Below are 18,567 nucleotides of genomic sequence, written 5' to 3'. Positions count from 1 at the left end.
ATGTAAATGTCTCATTTCATTCATAATGATGCAGACACTGTGGGCTGGTGTCTGCATCAGTACTTAAAGGGCAAAAACTATAAGCATCCCCCTTAAGATAGGAAACAAAATAGAAATGGCTGCTTTCGCCTCTCTTATCCAGCAAAGTACTGGAAGTCCTACTCACAGCAATCAGATAAGAAGAAATAAAAGGCATCCAAATTGAACAGGAAGAAGCAACACTGTCTTTATGTGCAGATCACATGGTACTGTACATAGAGGATCCCAAAGATTCCACCAAGAAACTACTAGAACTAATAAATGAATTCAGCAAAGTAACAGTTCACAAAATTAATTTCCTCTTTATTTCAAAGTTTTACAGCTCTATATGCTTGTCTACTCAGTTAGGGAACTCTACTATTTTCATTCTTAATGTACTGAGTCAGACGAAAGGGGATTGTTAACTAGTTCTGCTTTCTGGAAAGTGAGAAAACATCCAAATGTAGACCAAGTTGAAAAAAGCTACTTTAATTTGGAAAAATATAAGCTTGATGATTCTCCCTATGTATCATAAGGTTACATATCTTTTGGCTGTAGCAGTCTGTGATTTACTTTAATTAAATTAAAAAATTGTAATCCTCTTGTACCCATAGACTCATTTATACAGACACTATGGGATTTAGAGAATTGTCACAACTACATCTGTTATTTTTAAAAGATTTTGCTCTGATGGTAGCTTAAAAATGGAATGGAGAAAGAGTAATCAAGTAAAAAATGATGAGAGTCAATACTGTTATATTTTAAGAAAAGATAGAAAGAATGGAAGAGATTCGAGATATACTTAAAATACAGATTGGCCTGTAGCTGCTGACTGATTAAATGAAGATGAGAGAAAAAGGGGACACATGGATGATTCTGGGGAAAATAACTCAGAGTTTAAAAACACAAGGTTATTTTTCATTACTTTTTTAAAAAGCTATTTTTTTTTGCAGAGGCTGTTAAATCATTTAAGGAAGAAAGTAAATCAGTACAGTTTCACACTTTAAAATGGGAGAAAAATCTCAGTGGTATGAATATTATGACACAAATTTCAGAAACATTACTTAGCAAATTGAAGAACTCTGTTTGATCCTTAGTATATTTCTTTATTTTCGGGAGGTTGAAGGGTATCATCATCTGGGAGGGAACAGACTCAGAGTGAGCTCAAAAGTCAAAAACGTTACAGGAAACCTACATAACTAGCAGGACTGTAGTATGTACTAAAAGAGAATATGAAGAATAATGAGATATGTTTAGTAGAAAAACAATTCCCTTTCATGCTGTCATTTAAATATTTAAAAGTGATTGATGAAAACTAGGCTTTGCAAAATCGGAAAAGAGTTTTCTAATTGTCAAGATAAAAAAAAGTTGAGAATCTTGTTTGTTCTTTGGATCTTTTAGTGAATGACACTGAGAAGTTATGAATTAATATAGCACAATTTCACATCATAGATGACACGAATGTACACTATGTTTTTAATCTCCTACCCCTCTTTTTAACCTCTTTCTCTTTGTCATTTTCTTTTAACAACCACATTGAACTAGGTATAATAATAAATGCCTCATAGAAAACATTGGAGAGAATTGTCCACAAAAGATCTGCTCCTCATTATGAAGATTCTCTTAGAATTGACTTATCCTGTTAGGATGATAATATTTTCTTGGAAAAAAACTTTACATAGTATGAAATATTCATGGTTTTGGGGGGAAAGAAATTTATCTGTTCTGGCTAAAAAATCAGATGCTAACAGACCATATTATAGATAATTGTGAGGACATCTCTACATGTCTGGCTAATAAACTTCCATAATTCATGTACTTTTCATTCCCAGTAAAAAAAAAAACCATCAAAATTATTTGTGTTCTCTCTACAAGAGCATGGATAGCCCTTGTAGGCAATACATCTACAATATTACTTTCTCTTTTAAACTGGTTTTTAGAATCCTTAAGTGCTCATAATTTTTTGGTAGAAAAATATTTGTACTACAAATTGCCAGCATCTGCATTAAGAGATAATTGCTTTTAATATTGCAGGAAAGACATGTGAGTGGTAAAGAACACTTTATATTATGAGAATTAAAGCAATTATCTTGCTACTCCAGGCAAATAACACTTTTTTTTTTATCAGTATCTGGCTAATTCAAAATGTTTTTTTCATCTTAAAGTCTCCAAAAATGTCTTTACTCTTTCATTAAATTTAATGTGTGTGACTATACTATCTTAATGATCCTAATGTAAGTAGATAAAAAGAGTCTTCCTTGTGTTATTAAATCTATGTCCTTAGGAAATATTAAATTTAACACATGAATTGTTAGAGCAAATTACATCAAATAATATTGTGTAACTCCTATATACAAATTTGTGAGTTAGGGTAAAAGAATTGTTTATTCTGTAAGTAGAACTTATCCTTTCTGTTATCAAATCTGCCACAAATACTCTCATCACATTATTGAGTTCTATCCTCACAAGAAAAGCAGGAAAGCAATTTTTGAAAAGCGACAGTAGGAGATCAGATATTCTCTAAGATGGTGGCCTAGGTAACGCCACACCTTTTTGTACAATCCCATAAATATTACAACTAAACTATGGAAAAACCATCTCTCAGAAGCATCAGAAATTGAGATGAATGGAAGACCTACAGCTACAGAATTAAAGAGGAAACCACCATCTACCCAGAATGGTAGGAGGGGCAGAGACATGGAGACACGAAGACACGGAGGCAGGAAATAGACTGGTCCCACACCCACATGTGATGGATAAAAATTGGGAGGGATATCTCTGAAATGAGGAGTACCAACACCACACCAGGCTCCAGAGCCCAGGGTTCCCATGACAGGATGATATGTCCCCATAACTTCTAGCTATAAAAAAGAGTGGAGATTGAGTTGGTGGAAGAAACTGTTGAATTCCCAAGCAGTTCCTTTCAAAGGGTCTGCACATGGATTTATTTACTCAGACTCACTCCCACTCCAGTACCAGGAGCAGCTTGAAAGGCACAAGTGGCATACGGGGAGGAACAGAAGTGTCTGGCATCAAGGGGGGAGCCGTGGGATAACTTTCTCCAAGATAGAACTGCTGGTAGAGAGGCCTTGCTCCTTTTTTGAGCCCCCCTCTTATAGACTCACAGAGTCCAAGGTACATGTCTGAGACTCCATCAACCTGGCTCACACCATTTGCCTTGCCCTCGTGATTCCCTGAGGCTCTGTTCCACCCAACTTATAGGCCAAACCAAGCTATAAACTGTAAATTTTCCATACAAATGGTTGGTCTTGACTCATGCTTTAAATCTTTCTAAATCCTCTCAAACAAGCAGCAGCTAACCTCAGAAAACCCTCATGCCTCTTGCTGAGTGGCCCCAGGCCCAGCACTGGCATCAGCCAACTTTGGTTCATAGTCTGGTCATGCTTGGGCACCTCCAAGTCCAGGGTAAGTAGCAGCCATCTGCAGATTGCTCTATAGTTTATCCCGTGTGGCCTCAGATAGAACCCAGGCAGTGGTTGACATTGGCCTACACCTCCTGGGAAACCCCAGAGCCTGTGCACCCAGTGGTTAGCGGTGCTAACGGTGCTCAGACCACGCCTGAGCACCATCTGCAAGTGACACACTTATGGGGCAGACTCAATGGGCACCAGACTCCTGCCGAAGTAAGTCCTGCTCTGTGGAGTAGGCCCTGGCACAGCTGAACCTCTGTGGGGGGCAGAGGTTGGTGGTAGTGGTGCAGCCAGTTCTTGCAGTTGGCTGGCCTGAGTAAATCCCTCCAATTGATGTGCCAAGAGCAATCAAGGCTTAACTACCAGAGAAGGGTGTATTCAGACCACAAAGAGAGCACACATTGAGTACCCAGCTTAGGTGATAGGGAAGACTGTACCACTGGACCCTATAGGACACCTGCTACATTAGGCCATGCTACCAGGATAGGGAGTGATAGCAGCTCTACCTAATACATACAAACAAACACAGAGAGGCTGCCAAAATGAGGAGACAAAGAATCATGGCCCAAATGAAAAAACGGAACTCTAGAAAAAAAACTAAGCAAAATGGAATAAGCAATCTATCAGATGCAGAGTTCAAAACAGTGGTTACAAGGATGCTCAAAGAACTTAGTGGGGGCCTCAGCAGCATAAAAAAAGATCCAGCCAGAAATGAAAGATACACTATTTTGAAATAAAGAACAATTTACAGGGAATCAATAGTACAGTGAATGCAGTTGAGAATCAAGTCAATGATTTAGAACAGAAGAAAACAAACAAACAAACAAAAACCCCAACCAATCAGAATAGCAAGGAGAAAAAAGAGGACAATGAGGACAATGTAAGCAACCTATGGGATAACTTCAAGCAAATCAACATTTGCATCATAAGGATGCCAAAAGGAGAAGAGAAAGAGCAAGAATTGTAAATCTACTTGAAAAAATAGTGAAAGAAAACTTCCCTAATTTGGTGAAGAAAATAGGCATACAAATCCAGGAAGTACAGAGTCCCAAACAAGATGGATGCAAAGAGGTCCATTCCAAGACACATCTTAATTAAAATGCTAAAGGTTAAATATAAAGAGAAAATCTTAAAAATGGAGAGAGAAAAGAAGTTAGTTACCTATAGGGAAGTGCCCATAAGACTGTCAGCAGATTTCTCAAAAGAAACTTCACAGGCTAGATGGGATTGGCAAGAAATATTCAATGTTGTGGAAAGCAAGGACCTATAGCCAAAATTGTTTTGCCCAGCAAAGATACCATTTATAATCAAAGGACAAATAAAGAGCTTCCCGGACTAGAAAAGCTAAAGGAGTTCATTATCACCAAACCATTATTATATAAAATGTTAAAGGGACTATTTAAGAAAAAGAAGATCAAAACTATAAACAATAAAATGGCAATAATATATATTTATTTGCCAACACTTGAATCTAAAAAAACATACTTAGCAAGCAAGCAAGACAGAAAAAGAAACATAGACACAGAGAACGTTTTGATGGTTTTCAGAAGGGATAGAGGGTCTGCAGGAATTGGTAAAAAGGTGAAGTGATTAAGAAGCACAAACTGGTAGTTGCAGAATAGTCTTGGGGATGTAAAGCACAGTATAGGAAAGGGAATAGGCAAAGAACCTATATGCATGACCCATGGGCATGAGCAAGGGTGTGGAGATTGCCTGAGGGAGGTGGGGTGCTGTGTGGTGGTAAAGTGGGGAAATTGGGACAACTCTAATGGCATAATCAACAAAATATAATTAAAAAGGAAATGAAAAGCAATGGTGGTTCTGCCTCTTCCCCCTTTCCTTCCTATTTTTCTTTTCTTTTTCCTCTTAAATAATTTGGTCTAAAGGACCTTTAAGGCCAGAGCAAGAAGGGTGTTTAGGGGAGGGGAGGGGAGTGGGTGGCGGGCTGGGAGGGCACTGAAGCAGGTTGGGAGGGGTTTCATGGTGGCCAAGAATGGCATGTGGGTGTCTGAGGAAGGTGAGGACATCCACACAGGGTAGAGAGCAGAGCCTGAGCTTGGTGAGGAAGGCACATATGCATAGGGTCGGCTTAGCATGGTGTTTGAGGCTAACCACAATAAGAATGTCCATGAAGGGGGCAGCTCAGAATAGGTAGTGGAAGCCAAGCATGTAAGGAGGGCTCTTATGCAATGGGAGGTGGGGGCAGTGATGATGAGCAACTGGTTAATTATGGAGAGATTGATTAAATAACTATACCAAGAATAATATAAATCTAGTTTCTCACTGTCAGAGGAGGTAGTTACAAATACAAAAAGGAAGAAAACTGAATGAACCTTATGGTATTAGACTGGAATAGGGCTAAAAACCCATGTATTGGTATAAATTCTTGGTTTTCAGCATGTAGATAGATAAAGAAATAAACATAGATGTAAATGAATTTAAACACATACAAACAGGTATTTCCTAGCTTTGTCCACAAAGAGCATTTTGGATCCACAAGTTCCTAATGAAAGTCACACATGTAGTGTCCAGGTCTTGATTTCCAAATACAATTATTTTCCACTGAAAGGAAGAAATGAGTAATTCCAGGGCATGGATGAAAGGATTACAAAATAATGCTGCAACATCTTGTGCCTTAATGGAAGAAAGTGCTCAAGGAATAAGAATATTAGGAGGATTCAGGATCTGGCTGAAAGAAGCTCTATTAACTAAATCTAGGATAAACTGAACATCAATATAAATACTTGTAGTGGGTTGTAAGCCATTGAACAAAATTGGAATGCATACATTTATTTTGATATAAATAAACACATGAAGACATTAAAAGTATAATAAAAATGGAATTTTTACATAGTTTTAAAGAAAGTTGTCACAAATTTAATTACCAATTACAAAGAGAAAAAGAGTTATAGTATCATTTATGTGATATTCATGTCAAATATGTAGAGTCTGAATCTAATCATGAGGACAAACTTTATAATGTCACAACTGAAGGATGTTTTATAAAATAACTCACCTTCAACAATCAAAAATGTCAAGACCATGAAAGTCAATGGGAGACTGAGAAACAGTTTCAGAGTAAGGGACATTAAAATGACAGGATAATTTAAATGTAATGTGTGATTTTTAATATAAAAAGATATGATAGAGACAATTGGAAAAACATTGATAAGACATAAAGATGAACTGGCAGTAATATGTCAGTGTTAATTTCCTGAGTTTGGTGGTCATGTTGTGATTATCTAGCTGAAAAATTTTCTTGTCTGCAGGAACTCCCCACTAAAGTATCTGAAGGAAAATGGGCATTAGATCAACAACTTACTCTTCAATGGTTCTAGAAAAAAGTTCTTTGTAGTTATTTGAAACTTCTCTAATTTGAGAATATTTCAAGATAAACATCCTTTAAAAAGAAAGTAACTCTAATCATAACATTGCTCATGGTTCATTATTGGGAATGCCAAATTATTTTAGGGGAAAAAACATGAGCATTCTGAAGTTTACTCTTTCTTTCCCCTTGAGTTTTGACTCAGCTTTTCAAATGTTATTTTACCATGTAAAGCAACATCCTTGGGAGATTCTCCTCCCTCTTATTAGTAGTTAACATTGTCCAAATCAAATTATTTTCAACAAGATAAAATACTTCAAAACAGCTTGCAAAGGGCATATGGACATCTTACTTGCAGGTTTCTGCCTATTAAATCACAGAGAAAAGTTTTTTCTCAGGCCCTAAGCTTCATGTAATTTTAACAGTTCTTTTCATGCCAAGCTTCAACTAATTCTTTAAGGCACTTTTCGTACCAGAATTCTTAAACTATAGTTAACTACTACCAGTCATTTTTTTGATGCTGAATCTGAGGAAGAACTTATTAACACCTGTGAACTTTGATCTCTTTATTCCTAGTATGTTGATTTGTAACAGTGATGAATCTGGAAATAAACATGATCTGAAAATCTTTCATGAATGAAGTTCCAAGGAAGAACATTGCAAGGTGCAAAGACAAATGTACTTGTGTTAGTTAAGTTCCCTAGGAAGATGACAACTTAAAGTCATTTTGATAAGTTTTTGTTCATCATACCTTCTGAATGAAACCATCTAAATATGAAATGGCTCACCTTCTTTAGATCATACTATAGAAAATGCTGCTTCATTGCATGTAGATGAACTTTGTTTATTAACATGTGTAAATTATGTCCACATTTTTGGTTAACATGATATGGTACTATTATTATGAAAATTAACAAAAATTTGTAAAAATATTTGCAGGAGTAAGCATATTTTATGCTCTAATTTGTAATGATTCAAATATAGAACAAGTCCTACTGGTTTACAGAATATATTACCAACATATGTTTAAACAACATTCATGGAAAGCAGGACTCAAATCAATAATTTGGAACAAAAGGAAGAAATAATCATCCATCTGGAACAGAATGAAGAAATAAGAATTCAAAAAAAATTAGGAGTGGCTTAGGGACTTCCAGGACAACTTTAAGTACTGCAACATCTAAATCATAGGGGTGCCAGAAGGAGAAGAACAACTTCAAGAAACTGAAAATTCATTTAAACAAATAATGAAGGAAAACTTCCTCAATCTGGTGAAGGAAGTAGAGTTATAGGAAGTCCAGGAAGCTCAGAAAGTCCAAGAAGTTGGACCCAAGGAGGAACACACCAAAGCACACCATGATTAAGTTACCCAATATTAAAGATAAAGAGAGAATCTTAAAAGCAGCAAGGGAAAAGAAGACAGTTACCTACAAAGGAGTTTTCATAAGACTATCAGCTGATTTATCAAAAGAAACCTTATAGGCAAGAAGGGGCTCGAAAGAAGTATTTGAAGTCATGAAAGGCAAGGACCTACAAACTGGAACAGAATCAGAGAAATGGAGATCACATGGACGGTTATCAGTGGGGATGGGGAGGAGAAGAATGGGGGGGGAAGATACAGGGAGTAAGAAGCATAATTGGTAGGTACAAAATAGGTGGAAAGAGGTTAAAAATAGTATAGGAAACAGAGAAGCCAAAGATCTTATATGTACAACCCATGGACATGAACTAAAAGGAGGGGGGAATGTTAGAAAGTAGGGGGATACAGAGGAGGGGAGTAAAAGGGAGAAAAATAATGGGACAACTGTAATAGCATAATCAATAAAATATATGTAAAAAGATAAAAAACATTCTGGCTTACCTGAAAATATTTAAATTCTTAGTTTTTTATGTACAATGTTAAACAATTTTCTTATTTAGTACATCATATTTGTTGAATACTGATTATGACTAGTATATTACCAGAGAGTAATTTTTATACTTGTTTGGGAGTATTTTATCCATTTTACATGCAACAAAATGCATGTGCATTTAACCTGTTCATTATGAATTAGTTAAAATGTAAACTGGTTTGGTGAAATAGCGAAATCTATGAAATTTTAATTATTCTCATAGGCAAAGATCAGTGATAACTAATGATTGGTTAAAAATTGTGAAATGATCATTGGGCCTTTTCCTACTCTTATCCTCAAAGCCTGAACAGTTGGGGGCTCTAGAGAGCAGTGCCTTCTTACTAATTTATTTTTCTTAGTTGTTTTATTTCTCAGTCAGATAAGAAAATATTGATCTAGAGAAGGATGGTTACTTTATCTGAATCACATGGAAATTTAAATTTGTATATATTTTTTGTGTCATCCCAACTATCTGACTTCCATGTTTTGATAAAAATATTTATGTTTTTCCCTGGCCAGTATGGCTCAGTTGATTGGGCATCTTCCTGCAAAATGAAAGGTGCCCAGTTCGACTCTGAGTCAGAGCAAACAATTGGGTTGCGGGTTTGGTCCTGGTCAAGGTGTGAACAAGAGGCAACCAATCAATGTTTCTCTCCCTCCCTTCCCCTCTCTTTGAAAATAAATAAATAAAAATCTTATACACACACATATTTATGTTTCATTTTTTTCAATTCCTCTTTCCAAATTTCCACCTACAGCTGGTTTTGAAATAGCAATCATGATTACATTAGCACAGATTCTTGGAGGTTTTGAGACTGATTAGGAGAGTCTACTCTAACCCACACCAGAGAAGACAAAGGGTCTGGTAACAGACCGGGGAAAGAAAGAATGGTCTACTGTGGAAGACACATGGACTGTTCTGTCTCTCCATGAACTTGGTAGTACAACAGTAAATGAAAATCTGTGCTTACGTCACAGCTGGGCAGTGACAATTGTCAATACTATCAATATAACCCAAATTGCTCTTAGTGTTCTTCCAGCTGAAGCAAAGATTAATAAATTCTTTTATTTACTGAACACTGCCAGGCACTTTGAAGAGGACTGAGGATATAATAATCCCCAAGGCCGATGTGGTTCCTGCCCTTATGGGCTTCTAATCTAGTATTGGAAACAAAGAGCAAATCAGGGAAAATTAAGCAAGCAAACTATACATTGTGCTGAATGCTAAGAAAAATGATACTAATAAAGAGGAAAGATAGAAGTAGCTATGACCCAGGGAAATAACAAACAGAGAGAATAACTTTTTCAGAATGAGCTGTGGAGGGATGGTGTTGCATGTATGGAGTGTTCCCTTGGGCATACAGATGGGTAGGAGCTCCAGACAGATTTGTGGAACCAGGCTCACTGTGAAGGGACAGGAGTTGCAAACAGGAGAGGAGCATGTGGCAGTGAAGACAAAGCTTTGTGCTCTGTATTTTGATACAGGAATATAAGAGTTTTTGATCAAGTGGTTATTACTCTACCTAAACATTTAAAAATGTACAAATGGCTTGAGATACTTAAAACTCTCCTATAGCTTCCCATGCCATTAGAATAGTTTCCAAGTTTTTTATCACAGTTTTCCAGGCTCTGACTCCTTCCTCTGACTACTTCTTTAATCTCTTCTTGTGTCTTGCTCTTTCTTGCTGTACTTCAGGAGCGTTAGGCCCATATGCTTTCCCAGAGATGTTGAGCTCTTTCCCTTGTGTAGGCTCTTACCACATGCAGGGTCTCCAGTCTGAAATCTCTTCCTTTCTTCACATGGCTCTCTTCTTAACATCCTGTAGGTTTCAGCTGAATACCACAGGCTCTGGGAAGCCTTTGCTAGCTAATCAGGCTGTCCAAAGTAGGAATTCCCCTGTCCCTGGCAGTTTTATTTTTTATCACAGCTTCTTGTTTATTTGTTCCATGATATAGGTTATAACTTGTAATGTTTTCTGTTTACTATTTGTTTTTTGTTTATCAGTCTACTCCAATAGAACATAAGGTTGTGAAGTCAGGTCATTTTTGTCACAATGCAGTGTCTGTCACATGTACTTTTACATCAGTAGGCAAGAGGTAAATGAATTAAAGAAGCCAAATACTCTCTGATTAGGGTTGCTCTGCCTGAAACTTAAGCACCCTGGCTCTATCATGCTGGTAAGCTTTTTAATGCAAAGTAAACTTCATATGTATAAAGAATTTAGATGATCAAAATCAAGTATATCATTTATAGTAGAGAGAACTTTACAAATCACATTTTAACAAGTTTCAGTTAGCTAACCAATATTTTCATCTGAACAAGAGTTTATCTATATGGTGCATTAGTTAAATGGTGGCTTAAAAAAAAACTTCCAAATATCTATTCATCTGGGAGTTTCCTATTTAGTGGAAGGAAGTGGATTTGATAACAAGAAAATACGGCAGCAATTATCAGTCAGGGTAAGACTTGTTCAGAGGTACAGAAGTGGCCGTGTTAGTGGCAGAAGACGTTTAGATCTCCGAAGTCCGCAGGATGGCAGGGTCATCATAGTCAAATCTCATTTATACTCAACATCTCAACATTTCCACAATAAAATCTAAACAATACAGATTGTTTGTCATATTAACTCTTTTCTTTTCTGGTGCAGTGTCATTGAAAATGTTCAGGTTGTTTGTATGGTTTTTCTTACCAATATGTGGCATCCTTCATTAGATTCTCTCATACAAGGTTAGCTTTCATAAAGGATTCTGCTGTTAACTTTGTCCTCACTTTGAATTGAATCTGAAATAAAGCCCTTTGAAATATATTGGTATTTCTATCTGGTGGGATTTGGAAGAAAACAGAAATTGTATGTGGGGAGGGAGCAACTTTTTAAAATTTATGGTCAGTATAAAGAGAGCCAGATACTCAAAAATTGTATTATTAATTCCAGACTTGTACCCTATAGTTCATTACTACAAATAATCATCATTATAATTTAATTATCCTAGAGGAGAATTCAATTTCATTTTAATATAATCATTTTCTCATCTATCTTCTTCCATGATTATAAAAATTTAATCAAATTCATGACCAATATATTTAAATAAAATGTGTCTTCTTAAAACCAAAATTCTAATACTATGTAAGGTTTATTATTTTTTTTTCTGGTAGAAAATAAATAGTGGGAGACATGTAAATGAGTGGAAGGAAAGTTGTTGATAGGTTTAAGTAGCCTTTTTTGAGATTAACTGTAGTAATTTCTGCTTTAAGTTTTACTCAAATGAGAGATGCTGCTGGCAAGATTAAAGAGCTGTGTCACAGACTTCCTTGAACTCATGTGTTTAACATTTTCCTGATATAACAAATCATTATTCCAAACATGTATATATGTAAATGGACATACAATCTACAAGGTGGTTTTCAAAATTCAGTGGGGTGCTGGGAGTAGTTTGTAAAATTGCAGATGTCTGCTCCCAAACTTCAGAGTCAGGTGGAGTAATTGGAATCTCTAGGACTCTAAAAATAAGCCCCCAGGTGATACTGAGACCAGTGACTCCTAGTCCAGCTTGAGAAATTCTACTGGAGGTGTTATTTTTAGACATAAAGAAAGAGATCTCAAACCTTTTGATGACACAGTAGAGGGGTCCCTGAGAACTGGATAAAGGAAGTCAGAAATGTTGCTTTCAGAAAACTCGGTTGTCCCACTTGTGCCTTTGTTTCAGGTACACTCTCTCCCCAGCTTTCCTTAGGATAAAAACAAGAGCATAGCCTTCCAAGGCTATGACTGTCAATTGACTTTGGCGAGATAATTGAACAACCTGACTGACTTACAGGCCCTAAGCTCTAAAATGGTTATAATATCTTCTTGTATCTAATATAAGAGTTAATTGTTTCAAATGCCATAACTGTACGTGTGCTAAAATTTAAATAGCTTCTTAAAGATATTCTGATTGCAGAAATTAGGGTTGTAAGTAAACTCATCAAGGCACAAATGTTATCTTCCTTTGTCTCTGTCTAGTGCCTCAGTTTTAAAGGAGCCCTTAAAGCCTGCTGGATCTGCCCACAAATCAGTTTAGCCTTGGTCTGATTGGCCATTCATTTTCTCTGATGCTATCTATTCTTTCAATAAGTAAAAATGTTGTCTTGTATGCATCAGCGTCATGGAAGGCAACAGAGCAAAAGGAAGTCAGAAGGTATTCTGTAGGGTAGTGATGGTCAACCCAGCTGGAATGAAGTTTGGGATGGTAACTGGATTCAGCTAGTCTGGAAACTTAGAGTGAAGAATAGGAGTCCATGTTATCACTATTTCCTTCGAGAAATTTTAGTTTATTTTTTGCTATATCAAAAAACAATTGGGAAAAGAAAAGTGAAGACTATGAAAATAAAGTGTTCCCACAAAAGAAATGTTTCATAAAACTGTTTCAATGTAATTGACAGCTTTTTAGAAAAAAGAGTCGTACCCAGGTCTTTTTTTTTAAATCTAGTTCACCATTTGTCTTATGTTTAAATATAAAGAAATTGATTTTTTGCAAAAGTGTACATTTGCTATTCCTTTAGGAGTTTGGAGTCTAAGCAACCTGTTAAATGAGGTATTGAAACTATAAAAGAACATAGGCCTTTCAAGTCTCATTTAAAACCCATCTCATTGAAGTAAAGACTTTCCCATTCACTGCACTATTGGCTAGGAAGCTGGAGTTCTAAAGAAAAGGAAGTAATAGATTTTCAGCCGAATTTTTATTGCTAGAGGGTAAACCAAAAGGGCGTTTCCTCTTTCTTTTAAGCACGAAGAACTGGGGTTTAATTGCATTATAAACCATTTCATATCCATGAAATAACCAGCAAGTTAATATTCCTAGGGAAATAGAAAAAGGCAGTCATAAATAAAATAAGGGCTCTCTGTCTTCTGTCCTCCTCTAGTAGGGAGGAACCTGTTACAAAAATAAAATTTGTTCTTTTGTGGGATCTTCAACAGTCTCTAAAAGGATAAATGGAGCAATGTGCACTAATGCCTCAACCTTAATCCAGCATATTAAGGGGAAATGGAAGAAAATCTAGATGGACAGGAATTTGGAGTCAAATTCTGGCATAAACACTTGGCTTAGAAGGGAGAAGTGGAGGCTTGTGTCTTTTTCTTAATCATTTTGGGTAATGCAAGACAAATGTGCAATGTCCATCCTCTCTTTCCTGGCTCCCAAAAGGAAGTTCCTTTGGAGGAGTGTGTTCAGTTCTGTTGTACCACAGCAGAAACAGGTCTAGTTCTTCCCATAATTCTTTTCTCCAAAGTGTTTGTAGTTTTGAATAATCAACTGTTAAAGAATCATGAAGGATCCTCTAAGAACAGTATCCTCCTGTTAATATACAAAACCCTCATCTCTGTTCTTTACGGATCTTCAGTGTTTAGTTGGAAAATATAGTGGCAAAACTTCAGGTTCTTTAGCAAAAATGTCTAAATTTTGAGATTTTTTTCAAAAGTATATTAGATGTTGACCAATGAGGAAATGATGATGGCAAAAATCAAAGTTGGAATCAGATATCTCAGTACTACAGAAAGTATAGTTTTTAGAAGATGTAAAAATAATATCATTCATAGCATCTCATTCAATATTAGTGGTTTCATGACAGTAATGTTCCTGTGTCAGAAGAACAAGATACTATGGTATAAAAGAAGCCAGATATCTGATTCCAAAGGACCAACAGAAAGGAGCGGGAAGAGGGATAGTGGTCCTCTCAAAAGAAGGGCCAGTTTGGAATTCCATGGTTATTTCTGCCTGTTTGGCCCTGGAAGATGTGAGTTTAGGGTACATGATTTGTGGATCAGGGTACATCCAGAAAAGATAAGTTTCAACCTTGGTCCCTCTCTACAGAGGAGCTATACTAGTCAAGTAGAATCAAATGGTAGAGGTGTTATCTCTTGGAGTTCTCTCTTGCATTCTCTCTTTGACTCTTCTCTTTCAGCTCCTACCTTTATACAGATGACTCCCAGGTGGATTTTTCCAGGCTTTGTCAACTCCCAAGGCTCAGTCCATCACATCTCCAGGTCTCTTCCAAGTCTCTGCTGGTTCTTTCTCAACTTTTTGTACAGAGAGCCCACTGGCTCGGACTCTGGGCTCAGAATACAACATTGTATGTTCATTCAGTTGCCAATCTTGTAGATTCTGTCTCTTGCATCCATTGCTTTTTCTCAGTTCTATATGTCAGCGTCCTGGTTTAGGTCCGGATTGCTTCTTGCCATAGATTTCTAAGTACCTTCATTGTATGCTGTCATTATCTGTCTCATTTATTGCCTTTTTTCCTTCCTTTCTTTTTTAATGTTACTGCTTCCAGAGTTATGTTTCCTACGAATGTTTCCATTACATTATACCCCTTCCAATGGTCCACACTACCTTTGAAAGTGGCCCCCCAAATTTGGATCTCATGGGCCAGTAAAATAAAAATATATTAGGGAGCCCTAAACAGTGTTGCCAATTTTTTACTGACCAGTAAGAGCATTAGAAAGTCCTACCAGAGTGCTATCTACTCTTACCATAAGTTCATAAAATGTATTGTATTTGATTCCAAATATAGAAAATATATAATCCCAAAATAAAGGAAAGACCTTTAAATTGAATGCCTTTGATTCATTAAAAAGAAAAACACCTTATAAATTTTAACAAATTGTCTTTTTTCCTCATTTCTCTCCAGTCCAGTGAAAACTTAGACTTAAATCATCACTGGCCTGGGCCACTTTTGGGAACCAGTGAGCTACAGAATAAAGTGAAAGTTCTGTGCAGTATTTGAGATGCAATTGATCTGGCCTGAAGGAAATTTTAGTTTGTGTAGGTAAAATTAATTATGCATAAATACATTTGAAAATTGGTTCTTCCATGCCTTGCCCATCCTCTTTTGTTTGAATTATAAGCTTCTTGATTACTCTCCATCCCTGCCCCGAAGTTCTCAACCCATCTTTACTGAGAGCTAGCTCACAGGCTGTTTGCTCTCTCCCTATCAATGAGAATTCTCCTACTCACAGTTCACCTCTCTTTTTGTTCTGTGCTCCATTACCCCTGGAACTGTTATACCTTTCATATTCTACTTGCCATGTATTACAGTATCATTGCTCATGCACAGTTAGCCCTGTGGGCAGGGACTGTCTTCCATATCCACAATGTGCTATGCTGCCTACTAAATACTAGTGGAATTAGGGTAGAATTTGGGAATCTCAGTATTACAGAAAATACAGTTTTTAGAAGATGTAAAAATAATATCATTCATAGCATCTCATTCAGTATCAGTGGTTTCATGATGAAAATGTTCCTGTGTCAGAAGAACAAGATACCATATGGCAAAAGAAGCCAGATACCTGATTTCAAAGGGCCAGTGGGAAGGAGTGGGAAGAGGGATAATGATCCTCCCAAAGGAAGGGCCAGCTTGGAATTCCATGGTTGTTTCTGTCTGGTTGGCACTGGAGGAGGTGAGCTTATGGTCACTGAGGAAGTCGGAACAGGAAGGCAGGTGGCCAGGTTTACCTTAACTGACTTACAGGCCGACATTCCTATGCAGTCCTGCTTTCTGATTAGGAGAAATGCCAAGGTAAGTGTAGAAGGTTGACAGGAAGACAAACAAGTCAGGTCACGTGAAAGGGATTAAAACAGAACAAAAGACAAAAACCTTTTCTTGCAATTCATTTAATCCAAACATCCAAAGAGAAAAGTACTTTGTTGGTCTGTTTGGGAAAGAATTAGCAGGCTGAAGGTGTGTAAATGATATTTCTCTCCTAAACATGATATTCCTTCACTGTTTGTGAACCAGTAAGAGAAGCAAGATTTAAAAAAAACTAAGGAGAAAGAATAAAAAGTATGAACTCATCTACCAAAAGTAAACGAATTCACCACTAAGGCAATTTTTCCTCTGTCTGAAGTGAGAGCTTTCTTTTCCAATTATCTTTGAATTGGAAGGCTGGTAGACAAGTAGGAAGGTCTATGTATGTATGTATATATGTATGTATGTATCGATTGATCTATCTTCTCTATAATCTATTTATATATTTGGTAAATGGCTTGCAGCTCCAGCCAACTAGCCATTCGTCATACTGAAATTCTACAAGAGCAGGAAGCTGAGACAATATTCTTCTTTGTTTCTTTTTGTGGGACACTCTAATTTGGCACCTGCTAATAGAGATTATGGCTGCCTGGAAGGTCCTAAATTAGTTGCATAGATGTTTAGAGGTTTCTCTGCTTGACCAGCCTGTGATATAGTGAAAAGAATACATTTGAGAAAATCCACAGCATCTATCCCACTGTTGTGGGAGCAGACGGCTGTGTAACAGTAATATTCATAGGCTATAGTTTCAAATACTGTGGTATGCTTCAATGTACTAGTGAACAATATTGGCAGTGAACATCATAATGAATTGAGTAGAATCTGAACCATGTCAGACAATTGAAATTCTAACACAGCACATGTTTTTATGGAGGCCTCAGAGCTTTATTTTCAGTTAGTTTCTTTCTATTCAGTTAGGAACTGTATATAATATACATGCTTATTTCTAGTCTTTTGTTTTTCCACATAAATCATAAAATGATTAGGCTTAATTAAAAAAGAAGTACAAACTACATTTCTGGAAAACACTACAACTGATTATTTTTTATATGTATTATTTAGAATTTGTGTGCTAATCTTTTAAGTGAGCAAATATAATGTGCTTAGGTTATAACATACGATTAATTAAGGATTTTTGTTCTACCATAGTAAATGGAAGCAGAGTACGCTCAGGCAGGGCGAAAGTATCAACCTCACACTACTCCCTGCTGAATTTATCTGGAGTTGGATCAGAGCTGTCTTCCCGATGACGCAGGCAGGGCTCACTGTTTTGCTTGAATTTTGGCTTCAGTTCTCTAACACAGCTTTCCTCAGAGGTCACCCATTGTTCATCCAATTAGCTAAAATTGCTATGAGCAGTGAAGAATCTCACTTCTTTAATCTGTTTGTTCATATGAGGTCTATAATATATATGATATTGCAGTTTTTTTAAGGAAAAATTTGGAATTGAGAAGTAAGTACCTATTAGCATTTTAATGAACTTGGAATCTTTTCTTTTGGAAATATACTGTTACTTGCTGTTATAGACTAAATGTTTGTGTCCCACCTTCCTTCAGATTAAAAGGTCCATGCCCTAACCTCCAGTGTGACTATTTTTGGAGATGGGACCTTTGAGGAAGTGATTAAGGTTAAATGAAGTCATAAGGGTGGAGCCCTGATCTGGTAGGAGTGCATTACATAGGATCCCTGTCTTTACAGTAAGAGACACCGTGGAGCTCTCTCCCACTCTGCAAGCTCACAATGAGAGGTTCTGTGAGCACACAGCAAGATGGCAGCCACGTACAGGCCAAGACAAGAGGTCTCAGCATGAAACCTATTTTGCTGGCACTTTGACCTTGGACTTCAGCCCCCATAAATATGAGAAATAAATTTAAGTGTTTAAGACACTCAGTCTACAGTATTTTGTTATGACATCCCAAGCAAACAAACACATCTGCAAACTTCCATGAAATGTGAGAAAATGTGAAATTAAAGGGCAAGGCTGGCTATGGCACATACTTAGTCTGGTAATTAAGGTCTCAGGAACTAGAGTCAGTCAGAAGCCCTTCCCTGTCATCCTTCTTTTGTCATCTCACTAGACTTTAGCTTTTTCATTTGCAAAATTGGAACAGTAATGAAGTCAATACAAGGATTATATGAGTTGGCAAGGCAGGCATAACCTTAAGTACTCAGTTAATATTAGCTATTATTAATATTACTATAACCTGAAAATAGACAAAGGATAGTGTGAATTTTATGTAATGACAATGAACAAATGTACTTATGATCCTTTAGAAACTAAAACCGCATATGCTATACTCATGAAGGTGAAGAGATTAAAAAATACAAATTGGGAGTTAT

This window comes from Artibeus jamaicensis, unplaced genomic scaffold, assembly GCF_021234435.1.
Source record: "Artibeus jamaicensis isolate MK-2021 breed Jamaican fruit bat unplaced genomic scaffold, CSHL_Jam_final contig_3214, whole genome shotgun sequence".
NCBI classification, from domain to species: domain Eukaryota; kingdom Metazoa; phylum Chordata; class Mammalia; order Chiroptera; family Phyllostomidae; genus Artibeus; species Artibeus jamaicensis.
The sequence above is the reverse complement of the archived record's forward strand: the minus strand, read 5'-3'. Positions refer to the sequence as shown.